The 20,337-nt window shown below is 49.9% G+C and overlaps 1 protein-coding gene across 1 annotated transcript in view; it reads right to left on the bottom strand.

The window, feature by feature from the left end:
• NCAPH (non-SMC condensin I complex subunit H) overlaps positions 1 to 20,337 on the bottom strand; it is a 379,053-nt gene that overhangs the window by 161,010 nt on the left and 197,706 nt on the right. The window lies entirely within an intron of this gene.

Below are 20,337 nucleotides of genomic sequence, written 5' to 3'. Positions count from 1 at the left end.
GTACTGGTGCACTACCTCCTAAGTGTCAGTTGTTGCTCGACACCACTGCTGAGCAGAGATGCATAAACATAAGCCACTGGGTTGTGCACCCACAAAAGATCTAATGTTCCTTTTGTATGTTAGTTATTTACTTTATTGCAAGTATTAGATTTTCTTCAATCACAGCACAGGTTGCAGCCAACGCGTTTCGCTCAGTTAAACTGAACTTTCTACTTTTCTCGCAGTTTTGTAAACTATAGGGAAAACTGGTGATTTTAAATAAAGTCGCTTCGCCGTGCGGTCTTGGGAGGTGGGAGGGGTCTGACAGTGCAGTTGATGTTAAATTAATAAAGGTGCTTCGACGTACTGTGTTGGGAGACGGGAAATATCTGAAAGTGCTGGTTATGGTACATCAATAAAGGCGCTTCGCCATGCTTTCGGGAGCCAGGAAGGGTCTTAAAGCGCTGTGTCATTAAATAAAGGCGCATTGCCGTGTTGGGAGGGGTCTAAAAACGTTGGTGATACTCATTAACTAAAGGGGCTTTAACGTGCTGTTGGGAGTGGTCTGAAATCACCAGTGATGTTAAATAAATAAAGGCGCATTGCCGTATTGTGTTGGGAGGCGGGAGGGGTCTAAAAACGCTGGTGATATTCATTAACTAAAGGGGCTTTAATGTGCTGTGGTGGGAGTGGTCTGAAATCAACAGTGATGTTAAATAAATAAAGGTGCTTTGACATGCTGAGTTTGGAGGTGGGAGGGGTATGAAAGCGCTGGTGATATTAATGAAATAGAGGCGCTTCGCCATGCTGAGTTGGGAGGGGTCCGAAAGCGCTATAATAGTATCTTCAAGAGATGCGTCAGGTGAGAAGGGCATGAAGGGTACAATGAGGATGGGAAAGGAGTAAGTAGTGGGTGAGAGACATTGGGCACCGAATCACTCACCACGTAGGCGGCTCCGCCCTCCCCGTTATGGGTCTTGGACTCTGGGATGGAAAAGTGCATGTCCCCTGTTCTGCTGCTTTCCAGGCACAGCACGCACACCCTGTAATTGCACAGCATATGGCACGGGGAGAGTGTTGTGCATGCGGGTATTGTGGCTTAATAGCTAGGCACCCTTAAATCCAGGATGGAGACAGCACTCACAGCATAACCAAGGGCACGACCTTCTGTTTAAAAGCAAAACGAGCATGGGTGCTAGTGTTAAAAGTGCGCGCCCGTTATGAAAACTGAAAGCCTGCATTTGAAAAGCAGGAGGCAGAAGTCAATTTACAAATTCCCCGTACTTTGTTCCCCAAAAAACAGGTTTTAGAAGACATCTGTCGAGTTTTCTTATAATTTTGCCTGATTGAAATGGCAAGTTTCCTCACGTGCTAGTGCTTTCTTGAGGTTTCTCATAGGGTGATTTCCACAGGACTGTGAGGTCTTTACTCACGCTGACCTCAGTAGGGACTCTCTCCACACACTGTCAGCCAGGGGGCTCCCCACTAAAACACAGTGTGAGCGGCCAAAGCGAGGTCAGGACATGGCTTAATACCATGCACTAATGGTGGGTGTGCTTCAAAAGTGCACTCCTCACCCCTCACATACACTCTTACCAACACACAGTCAGCAAGGGGGCTTCAGAAGTGCACTCACTCGTTGCTTGTGTGCGTGAGCTCCTCAACCCCTCCCCCCTCGTTGCTTGTGTGCGTAAGCTCCTCACCGCCCTCCCCCCTCGTGGCTTCTGCGTGCGTGAGCTCCTCACCCCCCTCGTGGCTTCTGCGTGCGTGAGCTCCTCACCCCCCCCCCCTCGTTGCCTTTTCCTTTTGATAAGGTGGTGTAATGATAGTTAGTGCTTGTGCTGCGTTACCACCCCTGGCTGTGCTTGCTCCCCTGCCCCCTGGCTGTGCTTGCTCCCCTGCCCCCTGGCTGTGCTTGCTTCCCTGCCCCCTCGCTGTGCTTCCTCTTCTGTGTGTGTGTGGGGCTCTGGGTGTGTGTGTGGGGCTCTGGGTGTGTGTGTGTGGGGCTCTGGGTGTGTGTGTGGGGCTCTGGGTGTGTGTGTGTGTGTGGGGCTCTGGGTGTGTGTGTGGGGCTCTAGGTGTGTGTGTGTGTGGGGCTCTAGGTGTGTGTGTGTGGGGCTCTAGGTGTGTGTGTGGGGCTCTAGGTGTGTGTGTGTGTGGGGCTCTAGGTGTGTGTGTGTGTGTGGGGCTCTAGGTGTGTGTGTGTGTGTGGGGCTCTGGGTGTGTGTGTGTGGGGCTCTGTGTGTGTGTGTGTGTGGGGCTCTGGGTGTGTGTGTGTGGGGCTCTGGGTGTGTGTGTGTGGGGCTCTGGGTGTGTGTGTGTGTGTGGGGCTCTGGGTGTGTGTGTGTGTGGCTCTGGGTGTGTGTGTGTGTGTGGGGCTCTGGGTGTGTGTGTGTGTGTGGGGGTGTGTGTGTGGGGCTCTGGGTGTGTGTGTGTGTGGGGCTCTGGGTGTGTGTGTGTGGGGCTCTGGGTGTGTGTGTGTGGGGCTCTGGGTGTGTGTGTGTGGGGCTCTGGGTGTGTGTGTGTGGGGCTCTGGGGGTGTGTGTGGGGCTCTGGGTGTGTGTGTGGGGCTCTGGGGGTGTGTGTGTGGGGCTCTGGGGGTGTGTGTGTGGGGCTCTGGGGGTGTGTGTGTGGGGCTCTGGGGGTGTGTGTGGGGCTCTGGGGGTGTGTGTGGGGCTCTGGGGGTGTGTGTGGGGCTCTGGGGGTGTGTGTGGGGCTCTGGGGGTGTGTGTGGGGCTCTGGGGGTGTGTGTGTGGGGCTCTGGGGGTGTGTGTGGGGGGCTCTGGGGGTGTGTGTGTGGGGCTCTGGGTGTGTGTGTGGGGCTCTGGGTGTGTGTGGGGGGCTCTGGGTGTGTGTGTGTGGGGCTCTTGGTGTGTGTGTGTGGGGCTCTGGGTGTGTGTGTGTGGGGCTCTGGGTGTGTGTGTGTGGGGCTCTGGGTGTGTGTGTGGGGCTCTGGGTGTGGGGCTCTGTGTGTGTGGCTGTGTGTGCGTCTGTGGCTCTGTGGGTGTGGCTGTGTGTGTGTGTGTGTGTGTGTGTGTGGCTCTGTGTGGATAGCTTTTTTGTAGGTGGCTCTATGTGTGGGTGGCTCTGTCTGTGTGAGGGTAGCTCTGTGTAGGGGGCTCTATATGAATGACTCTGTGTGAGTGGCTCTGTGTGGGTGGCTCTGTATGTGTGTGTGGGTCGCTTTGTGTGTGTGGCTCTGTGTGGGTGTAAATGCAATAGGTCATGCATTTGCGAGCGATTAAGCTATTGGCATTTTAAATGACAATGCCATTTATTTAACGATTAAGCTATTGGCAATGTAAATGACAATGCCATTTATTTATGATTAAAAAAAAAATGTCATGAGCAATGCCAATAGCTCTACCTTTAATGATGCCGAGACCATTGCATTGTAAATGTTTGTTTTAATTGCAGCAAAGGCTCTAAAGAGTTCCGTTAATTTCTTGGCCAATCTATTTGACCATAGTTAGTTCTGGTTTTAAGATTTCCAAAATCTTGAAATTGCTACAGGGTAGATCTTGACTGAGTCTGCAATATTCTGGTGTTTCACATGATTAAGTAGATTTAGTAGAATCCGATTGGGTGTGACCAGAAAGGATTAATGTTGTAATTGCTTTTGCCTTATAAGTTTAATTTGTAGACTTGCCTCTAGCTATAGCTAAAATGTCTCTGTATTCCTGAGGCATATTTAAGAGATGGATTTTGTTGCACTCAAGACACTCAGGAACCAACCCGCTAAATTGAGACACTTCGGTGTTGATTAAATAACAATGATCCTTCTTCATTGTTAACATTCCTGCCACTGGCCGGAACAGAATGTTGTTCTGACAAGAGAAGAAATTATGTGTATCAGAACGGTAAGGGCCACGCCAGAGATACAAGAATAATTTTCCACTGCAGCCTTTTCATCTTGTTTTGCAGCCTTGGTCAATGGCAGAGGAGAGAAAGCCTAAGCGATATCTTGGTCCAAGCTACTTGGAAGCAGTGCGAAAATAGGGTTGTTGTAGTACCCCCTCCCCATGTACTCTGAGGGAACCTCTGAGGTGCCCCCTGAAAACCTACCGACCCCAGTGTGGGCAATGTTAATGGGATTTGTAGAGCGCACAGCTGCCCCAGCAAAGGGGCGTCCCGTCAGCCAGGCACCACACATGCTTCTGGACCCCTGGGTTAAAGAGCCCCTGCTCTCAGGGACAAGAAACAATACACATCCTGGGTAGAGGTGTCTCACCTCCTACCCTATGATGTGCCAGTGCTCAAAGAGGGAAGCTTCAACGGCCTGCTGCCTTTGACTTGCCACCCTGTAAGAAACAGGCTCTAAATTTACTGCACCAAAGTGAGGCACAGTGTGTGTATAGTGTCCAAGGGTCTCCAGCGTTTTGGCAGAGGTTAAAGTTAGATAGAACCTTACTCTCTAAAGTAGTAGCTTGGTCGAGCAGTAAGGCAGTATCAGAGGACAGTGTTAGGCATTTGATGTACACGCTCAGTCAGCAAATTAATTCACACAAAAGAACTTAACTCTAGACCAATTGTTTTTGGATAAAAAATATACTGTTTTATTTCTAGAACCAAGCAAGCCTGGTACAGGTAAGCATATAAATACTTTTCCGCTACAATATGCTGTTGTTGAATACTTTCAAAATATAGTAGGACTTTATACCAATTCTAATTTACAGGGGTTACAATGCAATGCACAAACTTAGTAGACTCAGTACATAGGAATCAATAGGCTTTTTCAGGAAAAATGCAATTAATTACTTTTCGGATTACTTTTACTAACAGGGCTGGATCCTAGATTCAGCAACAGTTGAGTAAATGCGTTTTAGTTAGATGTACGATTTTTAAAGATTATTATTGTATTTCAAAAGTTGACACTTTTTCACATAAAATCACCAATGTTATCCTATGGGAGGAAATTCACTTTGCAGGTAAGTTACTTTAACGTTACTTTTCTTACTCAGTGCTGGATACCTAGATTCAGCACTGGGACATTTCCTGAAAACAGTTGAGAAAATGCATTTTGGTTATTCAAGTGATTAAGGAATATTCTTAGTTTTCAAAAGTCGACACGTAGAAACTTTTTGGGAGAAAAAAGTGTTGATGTTATTCTATGAGGAAAAAGAGGTTATTGGGTTCCAGGTAGGTAATCTGTGTTTGGAGTTAGGGTTCTGGGGTTAGACTCTGGGGTCTCCCAGGGTCGGTGATGCACAGTTATTGCACCCTCAGCGGCACTCGGGCAGCCGGGGTGCAGAGTTTGGAGGCTCAATGTTATCCTATGGAGGATAAGGGGACTCCAGGCGGTGGCTGCTGGGAAGCAGGCCACAGGGTTGTGGGAGCAAAGCTCAGGGCAAGTTGGGGACTAAGTTAGCACAAAAGGGGCACCCTCAGCGGTACTAGGGCGGCCGGGTGCAGGGTGCTGTTTTGAGGTCGGGTGCCCTGTTGATTTCAATGGAGATTCTCCGGGACAGAGATACACTACAGGCTCGGGGTACGAGGATCTTCCAGGAGTAACCACCATTTTGAGGGGTAAGTAGAGATGTTGAGGGTTGGTTAGGCACCGCTGGGTTGGGCACACAAGGCCGTGGGGTGTCGGGTGCAGGAGTGCCTTGAGAAGTCGGATTTACTTACCTGCTACTGTCGCGGTAGGAAGGGGACTCTGGATTGAGGCTGCAGGCGTCGTTTGGAGGCTTGAGGCAAGACAGGGGTCGCCGGATCTCGGATCAGGATCTACAGGGTGGGGCGGGGGGGGGGGGGGGGCGGGGAGGGGGAGGGTTCGGTGACGAACTCCTCATGGTATTGTTCCACTCTAGCTCGGGCCGGGTTCGGCGGGTCTAGAGTGGGCTGGATTCTAGTGGTTCCTGGCTAGCACCTGAAGCTGCAGTTCAAACAAGTCTGATGTTCACGGGAGAAACACCTTGGAAAGTGAAAGCAGGCAGGACCTCCGGGGTTTTGCAGGTACAGGTTCGAGGGGAGATGGGCCTGTAGGGCTGGGGCCAAGTCAGTGTGCATCTTGTTAGCTCTGCACGGCTTCTCGGCCTTCTTCTCTTTTTCTAGTGGTTGCTGGATCTGAGGAAGGTAGGTTCACGGTGCCCCTAAATACAACATTTAGGGGTGTTACAGGTAAGTTAAGGGCAGGGACCAATGGGTCCCTTCCCTGGTGTGAGTACACCCCCTATTCTGCGACTTTCCAGTGGGACGGGGCAGGAGCATGTCACTGGTTGGCTGAGTCCCCCCATCCTCAAGATGGCGGAGACTCGAGGTTGTGCTTCACCTAGCCTCCCCCACCTTAGGGGTGGAGTTGGCAGAGGTGGGCACACCTCTCTTCCTCGCTTGTTTTTCCCGCCAGGTCTCCTGCCTAAAGTGGGGGTTAGAATCAGTGGGGACCAGTTGCTGAAAGCAGCAAATGGTCTGGAGAGGTTCACAAAGGCTGCATGCCTTTGAAGCCTCTCCTTCGTGTACCCTGCCCATCCTGGGGGGGAGGAGGCTTGGCACCTCGTCCCAGGATGTGCATTGTTTCAGGGGCCCGGAGAGCAGCAAGCTCTCGACCTAGGAGTCCAGAAACATGTCTGGTGGTGGCACACTAAGCAGCTACTCAGTCAGGTCTCTAGGAGTTTAACGAGTTTCAGGGGGATCTCTAAAATGAACTCTGTTGTGCATTTTACATTAAATCCCTCACTAGCATCAGTGCGGGTTTAATGTGCTGAGAAGTTTGATACCAAACTTACCAGTCTTCAGTGTAGCCATTATGGTGCTGTGGAGTTCGTAATGACAGCCTCCCAGCACCATATACTCTTAATGGCAGCACTGCACTTACAGTGCCCAGCAATGGACCTGGGTACTTTTGGGGTACAGGGCTCATGCACCTGTATCCTCACCAATGGCATAGGGCACCCAGCTAGAGGGCTGACTGATGTATGCCAGGACATGGTTTGTGGGCATGGCACACAGGGATGTGTGCCATGTCGACTCACTTTCTTCTGCACCAAGACAAGCAGCCTGCAAAGACAGTGTGTGAGTGTCAGGGTACAGGGCCTCTAAGGGTGGCACAATAACTGCTGCAGCCCTTAATGGCCATCTCTGGTCACAGTGCCCATATGGTTTCAAAAAGACAGAGGACGGTGCTTCTTGAAAGGAAAGAATCGCATTGGGAAATGATGCAAGAAGATAAATCATTCAAATTTATTTTTAAAAGAAGAGAGCAGTGGGTAGTAGGAGGAATGAAACTTCAAAATCATAGTAGAGCAGATTGAGAAGGCCTTGTTTAATGTCCTTTAACTTTCACAGACTGGTTGTTTCAGATGAAAAGCTTCTGAACTTTGAAGAGACCTAAAGCCTCCTGAGAGTTTTTATTAAAAAAGCATTAAGCTAACTAAATTGAAACGAGCGATTGAGAGTGGCAAACAAATGCTTTTTCAATAAAGAAAACAACTCCATATATTTGATGGAAGACAGACAACGCGTGCATTCAAATTACTAAAAAGGATTGTAAAGGGAAACTAGCTCTAGTCACAGTGCCCTGGGTACCCATGGTACTATTTTCATGGGGCTGACATGCGGCCAGAGTTGCCAATTGGGTTAGCTTTGGGGAAAAAACACAGGCCCTGGGAACCTGTTTGGCAGGGTCCAAGGGCACACCAAGAAAAAGTGCACCAGTAGTCTGGCAAAAGGTGAGGGGGTACGGCAACAGAAACCCACTTTCCTACATAAGACACCCCCCAGCCTCTGCTAGCAGGAGATGCAAGCCCCTGGTTTACACCACGACTTTAGGTGGAAAAATATAGAATAGGAGGTGTGCCCACCTCTGCCAACTCCACCCCTAAGGTGGGGGCAGAGAGATGAAGCACATCTTTCAGTCCCCACCATCTTAAAAATGGGGAGACTACTCCAATAAGGACTGCATAGGAAGATGTAGTCACTTCAGGTAAGGTGCCCATTGGCCCCGCCTGCTATTCACCTAAAACACACCTATAGCTACTTTTTAGGGGGCTACCCCAGACCTAGAAAATAGATTGGTGATTAAGAAGATAACCCTGCAGAGAACCCTTATGACAACGGCTGGCTTGGTCCTAGAACTACTGGCTGGTCACCAGCTTCTGAGAACCTGCAACCTGTCTTGCAGCGAGCGATCTCAAAAACCCACTGGGGACTGCTGCCTTAAAAAAAAAAACGAAACTCTCCCATTGTTAGCAGGCCTGTCTAGAAGAAACCTACTCCAAGGAATCCGGACCCAGGCGGATCCAAATCTCCTGCCCACTTTGCAACAGACGCCCAGAGCCAGAGTTTGAGTGGCTCACCAGTGCATTGAAGTTTCCCCAGCGATCCCGACCTCATGTCCAGTGTTGGCTGATCTCTCATAATCTCCACAACATCTCCTAAAGTGTGACTCGAGAGACTCCCCGCGACCAGCAAGAAGAATCCAAGGTCATCAGGCATGCCTGCACTTGAAGCTCCTGGCTCGCTGGTGAGCTGAACCAACGATGCCCCTACGACGCTCTACACCTCCTCTTACCTCTGCTGTCGGTAGTCTCCCTCCTGCAATCTCCAGTGCTACTCCAGCAGCCTCTTTGCAGAGAGCAGAATCCCCATTGGTAAGCATTGGACGCTTGATGTTGAAATTGAACCCTGCCACTGGTGGTGTATGTTTGGTGCTGCTTTGTGGCCCCTACTCCCAGTGTTGGTGCTAACCTCCAAAGCCTGTTCTCTGCAACCGATTTACCTAGCTGCAAGCAGTGTTGCACCAGGCACCCCGTAGTTACCATTGAAAAGCATTGCACCGAACTTTGATTTTGACCTCTGCACCCGACCGCCCCGTGCTGCTGGTAGTGCAGGTTTGGTACTCACCAGACACATGGCCCTTGCTGACTTTTGGTTCCCAAGACTGGGATTGTAAGTGCAGTACTTACCTGTTTGACTGCAATATTGTTTTTCCCATAGAACATTGGACTGTGCTGAAAAGTTTGACAATTTTTCAAACTGAAAAGTATTTTTAATTAAAAACATTCTTACCTTATTACAAAGATCTTGGTCTTAAAGTACAAACAAAGCATATTTTTCTAAACTTGGTCAGCAGTCAGAGGCCCGTCCACCCTCTGGCTAGTTCCACCCCTAAGGTGGGCTACCTGATGTGGATGTGTAATTTAAAAGTCTGCCATCTTGGTGAAGGCAGAATTAGGAACTTTGGGAGAGGGTTATGCCCACTTCACACAGAAAGTGGTCTTTTGGGGGATGTAGTGACCCCAGACCTAAGCAGCCAATTGGCTACTAACCTACATTCCCCTAAGGCCCCTAAATCTATCATTTAGGTGAGCCCCTGGCACCAGGGAAACAGATTACTGCCACCTACGAAGGAGGACACAGAAGAGCCGTAAGAAGCAAGGACTGCGGAGAAGCAACAGACTTTTTTTTTTAACATTTATTAAAATTTTCCATAACGTCATTCGCAGTTTATGCAGTGCAGTCAGTATATATACAAATCTTCATATTGCATCGTGTCATATCATTAAGCATTACAGGTAAGTTGGGTCCTGATTATCTTATACATTTGCTTGAGAAGCAACTGACTTGGCAGCAACCTTGCCGGCCTGTCTGCTGTGCCCTATAATGAATATGCTACTTACCAGTATGCATCTGTTCTTGGCATGTAGGGCTGCTAACATTCACATCTAGTGCATAGATCGCCGCCTAGTGTTGGGTCCGGATGATTGCACATTGTTGTCCTGGAAGAGTCTTCGAAGTATCACGAGATAGGTGGCTCCTCCCCTGGACTACAATGCGCATGGGCATCGACTCCATCCCCAGATTGTTTTTAGCCATTGTGTCAGAGATGGAGTGAAATAGTGTAAATGATGTCCATGCTAATATTTGAATGCAATAATGCTCTGCAGCCGCTACGGGTGCCGGGGAGGAGGGCGGGCGATGTGAATGTTAGCAGCCCTACATGCCAAGAACAGATGCATACTGGTAAGTAGCATATTCAGTTCGAGGCATGTGGGCTGCTAAATTCACATCTAGTGCATAGAATACATAGCAGTCCCTCCATTAACGGCGGCCGCCCGTGCCAGCTGCAGAAGTTTGAAAAAGAGTTCTAAGAACAGCCTGTCCTACAGCTGCCTGCTGCTTGGAATGTACATCTACACAATAATGTTTAGTAAACGTATGTGGTGTAATCCATGTGGCTGCTCTACAAATATCTTCCAAAGGGATATTACCCAGGAAAGCCATGGAGGCCCCCAACTTCCGCGTTGAGTGGGCCCTGGGGGGAACCGTCAAAGTGCGCTTAGCCTTGTGGTAGCAAATCTGTATACACTTAACAATCCACCTGGCAATTCCAGCCTTGGAAATGGGGTTGCCTTTGTGCTGAGCTGAGAAGGCAACAAACAATTGTTGTGTTTTCCTAAAGTCTTTGGTCCTGTCAATGTAGTACATCAACGCTCGTTTGACATCAAGCGTGTGAAGCATTCTTTCAGCCACAGTCTGAAGGTTCTGAAAGAATGTGGGCAGTTCAATGGTCTGATTGACATGAAACTGTGACACCACTTTAGGGAGAAACTTAGGATTAGTGCGCAGCACCACCCTATTAGGATGAACCTGAATTAATGGCTCTTGTATTGTGAGCGCCTGTAGCTCACTAACACGCCGTAGAGACGTGATGGCAATGAGGAAAGCGACTTTCCATGTCAGGAACTGAATTTCACAGGAATGTAGGGGCTCAAACGGCGGTCCCATCAATCTGGTGAGGACCACGTTGAGGTTCCACACAGGAGCCGGTGGGGACCTGGGGGGAATAACCCGCTTCAGCCCTTCAAGGAAAGCCTTAATGGCAGGCACCCTGAAAACAGAGAGGTGCTGCCTGTTTTGGAGATAGGCCGCTATGGCGGATAAGTGTATCCGAATGGAAGCATACGCCAAATTGCATTTGTAAAGATGCAACAAATAGCAAATAATATCAGGAATGGACGCATCCAGCGGGTTGATATGATGTTCTGTACAGTAAACGACAAACCGCTTCCATTTAGCCGCATAGCAAGCTCTGGTAGTGGGCTTTCTTGCTTCTCGGATAATGTCCATGCATTCCGGGGGCAAACCAAGATAGCCAAACTCTAGGACTTCAGGAGCCAGATCGCCAGGTTGAGCTGTTGCGGATCTGGATGCTGAATGTCGCCATGGTTCTGCGTCAAGAGCCTGGGCGTGAGGCGCAGTCTTCGATGCGGTACCACGGAGTGCTCCAGAAACGTGGTGTACCACGGCTGGCGCGCCCACGTTGGAGCAACCAGGACGAGCGTCATCGAGTGCTGCTTCAGCTTTCTCGCCACCAGCGGTATGAGAGGGGCTGGGGGAAAAGCGTACGCAAATCTGCCTGACCAGTTCATCCATATCGCATTGCCCTGCGACTGCGGGTGTGGGAACCTGGCGGCGAAGCTTTGGCATTTTGCGTTCTCCTTTGTCGCGAACAGGTCTATCTCTGGATGACCCCACTCTTCGAAATACGGGTGGAGTACTGATGGATGTAACTCTCACTCGTGCAGTTGGTGGCTGTGCCTGCTGAGCAGATCCGCCATCTGATTGTCCTTGCCCGGGAGGTGCTCCGCCATGAGGAAGATGTTCCTCTGAATGGCCCACTTCCACATGCTCTGAGCCAGATGAGACAGCTGCGGAGAGTGTGTTCCTCCCTGTTTCTGGATATAGTACATTGCAGTCATGTTGTCCGTCCGGATCAACACGACCTTGTTGCACAGATGCACCTTGAAGGACTTCAGTGCCATGAAGATTGCCATCAGTTCCAAGTAGTTGATGTGCATCCTCCTCTGTTGTGCCGACCACAGTCCCTGCACCGTGTAATGGAGCACATGCGCTCCCCACCCCTGCAGAGACGCGTCCGTCGTCAGGATAATCTGTGGCACAGGCTCTTGGAACGGTCGGCCCTTGCAAAGGTTGTGTGGAGTCCACCAATGCAGAGAGTTGTATGCCCGACCGGTGACCAACACTAGGTCTTTCAACTGTCCTTGAGCCTGAGTCCACTGGTGCGCCAAGCACTCCTGGAGAGGACGCATGTGCAACCTCGCGTGCGGGACAATGAAGATGCAGGAGGCCATCATGCCTATCAACTGCAGAAACACTCTCGCCGGAAGCGAGTGTCGTGGTCTGAACCTCTGAATCAGTGACTGGATGCTGTTGATCCTCACTGGATTCGGCTGAGCTGTAGCAGTCTGAGTATTGATCGTCGCGCCCAAGTACTGCCGCACAAGGGCTGGCTGAAGGTGCGACTTTGGATAATTGAGCGAGAACCCCAGACTGTGAAGAAGGTGAATAGTGCTGGACATATCTGCGGCGCACTGCTGAGCCGACTTGGCCTGAACCAGCCAGTCGTCCAGATACGGGTAGACATGTATGTTCTGTCTCCTGAGATGCGCCGCCACGGTCGCCAGACACTTCGTGAACACCCTGGGGGCAGTGGTCACTCCGAAGGGCAGTACTTTGAACTGGTAATGCCTGTCTTGAATGGTGAACCTGAGGTATTTTTTGTGGGATGGATGGAGTGGTATGTGAAAGTAAGCGTCCTTGAGATCCAAGGTCACGAGGAAGTCTCCCTGTTCTAACAGTGGGAGGACCTGCTGCAGTGTCAACATGTGGAAGTGTTCTGAAAGAATGTACATGTTGAGCGGGCGTAGGTCGAGGATGGGCCTGAGCGAACCGTCCTTCTTTGGTACCAAGAAGTACAGGGAATAGACCCCTGTGCCTTGTTCTTCTTCCGGCACGAGCTCTATAGCGCCTTTTTGCAGCATAACAAGAACCTCCTGCTGCAATAAGTGCAAGTGCTCTGCCGACATAGGACGGTGTCTTGGGGGAATATTGGGAGGAGGTGATGTGAGCTCCAGACAATAACCGAATTGGATAAGTTGCCGCACCCACCTGTCTGTGGTGATGGACTTCCAGACGGGCAGGAACTGCTGGAGTCTCCCCCCGACAGGTGTCAGATGGTCGGGGGGCAGTGACAGGGAGTCACTGTTTGTTAGCGGCAGAGGAACGGCCGCTGTTGTTGCCTCTGCCTCTGCCCTTGGAGTTGTTCCCTCTGTAACCACCTCTCTTTTGCGGTGAGTACGAGGATTGTGCACCACCCCTGGTAAATTGCGTCTGCTGTGCCAAGTGTCCTCTGGCAATACCCCGATTGCCTGAGCGACGAAAAGTGCTGCTCCGAAATGGCTGAGACTGAAGCGCACCCATGGATTTCGCCGTCTCAGTATCCTTCTTAATCTTCTCAAGAGTGGAGTCCACCTCTGGTCCAAACAGACTGTCCGGATTGACAGGCTGGTTAAGGATAGTTGTTTGTATGTCAGGCTTGAAACCAGAGATGCGGAGCCAGGCCTGGCGTCTCAGCATCACACTAGTGTTGATGGACCTTGCCGCGGTATCAGCAACGTCCAGTGCACACTTAATAGCAGCGTTGGAGATGAGCTTGCCCTCCTGGATGAGCATCTCCGCGCCCTCTTTGAACTCATCAGGGAGGTGTTGCAGAAGCTGCTCTAATGTGTCGTAGTGTGCCCTGTCGTATCTGGCCAACAGGGCCTGTGTGTTGGAGATGCGCCATATGTTGGCTGCCTGCGCTGCCACCCTTTTCCCCGATGCCTCTAGCACTTTAGACTCTTTGTCTGGGGGAGGAGCTTCACCCGTCGTCTGAGAGTTCGCCCTCTTGCGAGCATTGGAGACCACCAAAGAGTCCAGAGGCAACTGGCCCCGAATGAAAGCAGGGTCCCCAGGTGCCGGCCTGTACTTCTTCTCAATCCTAGGGTTCACCACTCGTGCCCTAGTAGTGTCAGTGGCATGTTTCAGCATACCCTTAAGCATAGGGAGAATCTTGACAGACTTTTCGGCAGTAGAAAAAGTGTCGAACAGGAAGTCCACCTCCACTGGGTCTGCATGCATAGGTACACTGTGATTAGCAGCAGCCCTTTCAATGAGGGCATTGAACGCCGTTGAATCCTCTGTGGGAGAAGTCTTAGGCCCATAGGCCTGCGGGTCAGGGATATTCTGGTCGTCCCCCTGATCCCCAGATGGCCCCCAGGAGTCTCGCAGTTCATCAGGGTCATTGCCTTCAGGAAAGGTATACTGTTCCTCCTGCTCACCCTCTGCAACATCTGAACCAGTGGGTGAAGGCTCCGGGCTCGCGACTGGTTGGTAAAGAGGCTCCACCAGTTGAGGAGACCCCGGGAGCGGCTTCTTCTTTAATGGGATCACAAACGGCTCCAGAGGCTGAGAAGTGATCTTCCTCTTCTTGAGCGTCAACCTCCCCGTGTCGGCATCGATGTAATGCTCCGACTCGTCATCCGAGGGAGCCCGTCGACCCGAATCGCCACTCAGTTGAGTGTGCCCGCCTTCCATCGAGTCGGCGGGCACCGACCTGGGCGCAAAAGCCTTAGGCACCACCTTCGGAGGCAGGGTGAAGTGAATTGGCATCGAGGCCTGCTTCTTCGACACCACCGGAGTAGATTCAGAGGGGGCTCCCGGGGTCGACACCGACTCCCTACTACGAATCCGCTTGAGGGAGTCCTGCACCTGCTTCGTAAAGGAAGCGGACGGCTTAGTCGATCCGACTGACGCCCTCGATCCGCCCCCCGGCGAAGACTGGAGCGCGGTCGACACCTTCTTGGGCTTGGGAGATGTCAAACCGTCCCCAGCGCCACCCGAGGTCTTCGGGTCGGCCATCGACTTCTTCGGCACTGGGGCCTCCAACGTCGCCGACGCGGCCCGCTTGACAGTAGTCGGCACCGAGGCCCTTCCCGAGCCCGAGGGCACAGACACCTTAGGGCCCTTAGCCGCATCCACAGTCTTTCTCGGCTTGGAGGCGTGCGAAGACGACGGTGTCGATGACGTAGCTGACGTCTTCGAAGACGACGGCGCCGATGACGCAGCCGCCGTCTTTTGTGTCGATGAAGCATCGCCCCCCTTGGGCGTGACCGGTCCGGAAGGTTTCACTTTCGGTTTCTTCGATGGAGGCTCCGTAGAGGTGTCCACCACTTTCGGTTTCAGTTTCGGTAAAACCGGTCCCGTAGGGGCGTCCGTAGCCGGGCCGACAGGCGGGGCGGAGGGACGAGGCATATGGTCGTGGGTAAGGCCTTGAGGCGATCCCGTGACCGAAGCCGGAATAAAAGTCTTTTCGGGGCATAGCTCATCCTCCGAGCTATCTTCCACGGCCCCAAACGGTTCTTCGTCGTCCCCTACCTCCTCAATGTTTTCTCCGAGGACGTGGTACTCTACTTCCTTTCCGTAGTCGGCCTCGACCTCCGCCGATGCCGGCGAAATCTGAAGATTAAGCTCCTGCTCCTCTGCAGCAGGGTCTCCAAAGATGTCCTCTGGCGCCGGAGCCGATCGGTGGGCCTCAAGACGGGCCACGCGCCGAGACTTGATGGTCTTCTTCGATCGGAATCGGGAACAGGCCATACAGTTGGCCTCGTCGTGGTCCGGCGAAAGACACTTGTTGCACACGGGGTGCACGTCGATGTGTGGGTACTTGGAACCACACACGGGGCAGAACTTGAACGGACTCCGTTCCATCGCAGTATCGTCGGGGTCTTGCTGCGTCGACAGGGCCTCGATGATCGAAGAGTCACCGACTCCACGAAAACCCACTCGAAGAGTAGGAATGAACACGAGACCGAACGTGAACAATACCGACGAATTACTAAAAGCCTTTTGGCCTTAAAACTGTTTTATATCGATTCCGAACAGGAGGCGTCGAAATCACATCCGAACCCAATGGCGGAAAAAAACAATCTGGGGATGGAGTCGATGCCCATGCGCACTGTAGTCCAGGGGAGGAGCCACCTATCTCGTGATACTTCGAAGACTCTTCCAGGACAACAATGTGCAATCATCCGGACCCAACACTAGGCGGCGATCTATGCACTAGATGTGAATTTAGCAGCCCACATGCCTCGAACATTGTGCTAATGTTGTCTCCTCCTACACCCGCTGTGCCTCCATAAGCCTGGGAGGTCTGCCTGCCTTCAACAAAGACCCAGTAACTCCTGAGGAGTAGCAGAGCTGCTTTCCTGCAAGCACTCCAAAAGAACCGAGTACTCCAGACTGCTCCAAACCCAGCACTGGAAAGCACCACTGAACCTGTGCCGTGTGACCCCCACTCCCGAGTTGAAATGGGTCAACTGTGCAAGCGTGATCCCTTGACCCTCTAGAGATGAAGCCCACACTTGATTTGCCCAGCGTGGACTCACCGACGCAGCCTTCTTGTGGAGGCCCCCTCTACGCGATTACCTCCGGTGACCAACAGCAGACACCTCATGATACTTCTGCACCCGGACGCCCAGGCAATGGAGAAGGACCAAAAGTGTCTAAGTCCCCAAGCAGAAAAAAAAAGAGGAAGTGGAAAAAGGAGGGATCGATATCTAAATATTTGACTAATAGAGGACTAAAAATTCTCCTATCTTTGTGACATTTGTCCGCTGATCTATTACTATCAAATTACAATAACCATCACTACTGTGAGAGGACGTGATTACATATTTTATTTGTTGTAATCACACGGACTTATTCTCTGCAAATTTCAATATATAGTTTTACACTATAAACAAATGTACATACATATGTACACAAATATATATACAACAAATAAAGAAAAAATACAAATTTATACAAAACAAAATAATCACAAATAATTTCTTCTTCACCCAGCAAAACACTACTAAAGCAACAGCTAGGCGTCCTCCTATTCAATCTAGGGGGTACACTCCGAGGTAGTCAGACACACATGGTTCAAAGAGTAATTAAACAGAACCCAAATCAAAAAATGTGTCAATGGCAATAAATTCCCAAAACATATCAAAGTTGGGACTCCTCTTTATGGAAAGTGTTGACGCGGTCGCCTTTCGGCCTCCCAACAAATCTGGCCTCCTCAGGATAGGGTGATAAGGAACTCCTGAAAATCAATCCAACGACACCCGACTTAAGGTCTTACAGCAGTGGGAGATGCTTAAAGAACAGCTGGCACGCGTTTGCTCGAAACAAGCTCTCACAAGTATCTCGCTCGGGGTACTCAATATCCCAGGATGAACAGCTTCAATAAATGCAACTCCAGTCACTCAATCACAACGAAGGGTTTGCCATAATAGTAAATGAATCACCAGCATCGAGAGACCGGAGCCCCTTTGCTGGTTCAGCTGGACTGGTCTCCCAGTCCCAGCTTGCAGCCTCTTTTTGACTTGACTGATCCTCTTAGACTTCAACGTGGCACCAGGCACTTGAACATCTGCACCTGGCCGACCCAGTGCAGCCTGAGGTGACGTGTTGGTGCAGCCTTGGACCCTGCTCCATTCCCACCTTCAGTCTGGAAGATTGGTCCTGTAAGTCACTAATGTACATGTATGCAGTATATGCTTTTCATCCATAGGATAACGTTACCGCTTCAGAAATTGCATAAAGAGTTGATTTTTCACACATGCACACCTCTCTGATAAGACTGGCCCATTCTGGGGAGGCTTTTATAACTCTGCCCAAGATGGGCATTGTTTCTTGTCCCAGATAGAAGAGGGTCTCCACCCAGGGGTCTAGAAACTGGTCTGTGTGTGGCAGGCTGCCTAAAGCCAGTCAGTGCCCACACCAAGGTCGGTAGGTTTTCAGGGGGCACCTCTGAGGTGCCCTCTGTGTACATGTTACAATAAATCCCATACTGGCATCAGTGTGGGTTTATTACAAGGAGTTGTTTGGTACCAAGGCACTTACAATATTTAAGAATTGGCTTAAGAATTGTAGGGGCATATCTACTCAAGCAGATATGCTAATACCTGTGGTATGGTGCACCCTGCCGTAGGGCTGTAAGTCCTGCTAGATGGGTGTCTTACCTATACCTTCAGGCAGTGCAGGATGGCATGGCACCCAGGCAGGGTGCCATATAGACTGTCGTTTTTCACCTCACATGTACATGCCAGCTGCAGCGGCATGGTTCTGGGGGGTGAGGGGGTACCACTTACTAGGGGACCTACAGCGCAGCAGAAGTACCAATTAAGGATAGGTTTTAGAGAAGAAGCACTGGCACAGGGGATTTGATTGGCAGGGTCCCTGTGCACTACCGTCAAAACTACATCAAACCAGGGAAGACGTGGGGGCCAACCAGGTGAAAAGAGGCACTTTCTCACAACCTCTCCTATAGCTTCCTTACGTAGAAGCAATTGAATGTCCCTCCTTAAACAGGTGAAGATGTTGTGTGACTTCCTGTGAGGTAGATTGAGGAGGATTCTGAATAAATTCTACAGTGTGTCCATACTGGATTAGATCCAGCACTCAATGATCTGAAGAGAAGGAACTCCAGTGGCTGTAAAAGTTGGAAATACTTTTGTTCCCAAAGTGAGTGGTGTTGGCAGGGGTAACGAATGCTCAAGAGGAGTCTTATTGACTCCTACCCCGTAGTAGTTTTCTAGGAAGTTTGCCTTTAATAAGCCACACCAGGTGGAGCCTTGTGTGGTTGCCAAGAGTAGTGCAGGCAGTAACCTTTTTGGGGACTGTTGGTATGGCTGATAAAGGTTTGATAGGTTCCTCTAAATAGATATTGCCCTCTTCCTCTGATTAGAAACTATGTTGCTACAATATCCTCAACAACCCTGCCATCTCTATATCTGCTTTTATGTATTGGGGGCATCACCAACGTACTTTCTGATCAGAGCCTCACCATCATATAGCATGTCTAATATTTTAGACTAAACCACCAGTGTAAAAGAAGTTACCTTTAGGTAGCCTTGGCATCTGAAGACAGCTGCCTAAATTCAGTTAAGACTATGTCCATGGCCGCACCTATAATTTCTGAAGTCTTTTTACCCTCTTGCAGGATAGTTTTTGCTTCTTTCCTTTTGTCTTATAGTAATGATTCTATGCATGACTCTATATCGGTAATATTTGACAATCATAACTACCCAACATAGCCAGAGTGCTGGGTGCTCTAATGGTCTTAGCAGCCAGAGCTGAAAACCTTTTTCCAATATTATTAAAGACACTACCATCATTGTCATGAAGTGTAGAGCAAGTATTAGTAACATTTCTAAAGCATCTCTGCGCTGCTTGCATGACCACGAAGCCTGGCTTCGGGTGCCCAATGAGAAATGTTGGGGAATACTACTGAATTTTGTATGTTTTTGTAAAGGTGAGTAACATTAGCACCACTGTGGCAGAGTTTTTAACCAATTTCAATCATTCCGCTCATAAGTAATCCTGGATAGGAATATCCTTTGTTTCCTTGAGGACTTTAAGGAGACATCTAAAAGTAAGTAATCAATTTGTTTTACTGGTACAAGTACATCAAACCTCTTGGAAGCTCTTTACATTAGGGCAAAGATGCTTCCTAGATCACCCAGAGGAGAACTAGCAGCTGGCGGTGTTGGTGGAGCACAGAGCAGTTCTATGTAATCATCTCACTCTTCTTGTCCGGATGTCTGATCACGAACAGTCTCTCCCTTTTTTGGCTCATCATCATCATCCAGATGCTCATTGTGGATGCAGTTGGGATCCTGGGCTGTGCAGATTGCCTCTCCTCTGCAACTAGACTTTTGTTTCTACTGCAGCAAATTAGGTTGGTGGGGAAAGGAAATGCTGTGAGGAACTGGTGTCAATTGTGTCTGTAGTGGCAGATCAACCCATTCCGGAAATCGCGTTCAATAACTAAGCATTTGAAGTTGGTTTCTTCTGGGCAGGGTCGCAGAGCTCAAGATGACTGCCTTCACATGACATGTAGTGAGAAATCTGAGGTATGGTGTCCCTGAAGGGGAAGAGTGATTCAGGGAGTGCTTTTCTGATTGGCTAGAGTCTGGTTCTTCTGAAAATTATATGAATTGGTAACCAAGGTCTCTTGTTTAAGCTTTAATGCTCTGCTTTATACTGCTCTTTATCATTACTGCAGGACTCCTACCTCGACGCAGGGGGAAGAATCAAGAAGGTGAATCTATAAAACATTCAGTAGTGGAGAATCATTGTTCTGCATCACGGAACAATCATACATGTAAAACCTTCTCAATATGTTGGTGAACAGTTCTTCGACCCCAATACAATAATGAGAACAAAAAAACAGTTTTAGGTTACAGCATGATAAATTTCACCAACATGAATGCTAAACAAGCCTTACCTTCGGGATTAAGGTGTCAGTCTGCCCAGTAGTATGCAAATCTTATTCTCTTTACGATCTGTACAATTCATCTTTTTACTTTGAAATAATCTGCCTATTAATGCTTTCATATATTCTATTAACAACTCAGGCTTTAATAAACAAGCCCCCCTGGTGCTCTTTAGTACAATCTATGTAGAAGCTCAGTACTCTCTTGGGGTCCAAGCAACGATGACTGTCCTCCTTAGAGGTTTGAGGAAGGG

This window comes from Lissotriton vulgaris, chromosome 11 (assembly GCF_964263255.1).
Source record: "Lissotriton vulgaris chromosome 11, aLisVul1.2, whole genome shotgun sequence".
Taxonomy (NCBI): Eukaryota; Metazoa; Chordata; class Amphibia; order Caudata; family Salamandridae; genus Lissotriton; species Lissotriton vulgaris.
This window is presented reverse-complemented; position numbering and strand designations above follow the sequence as displayed.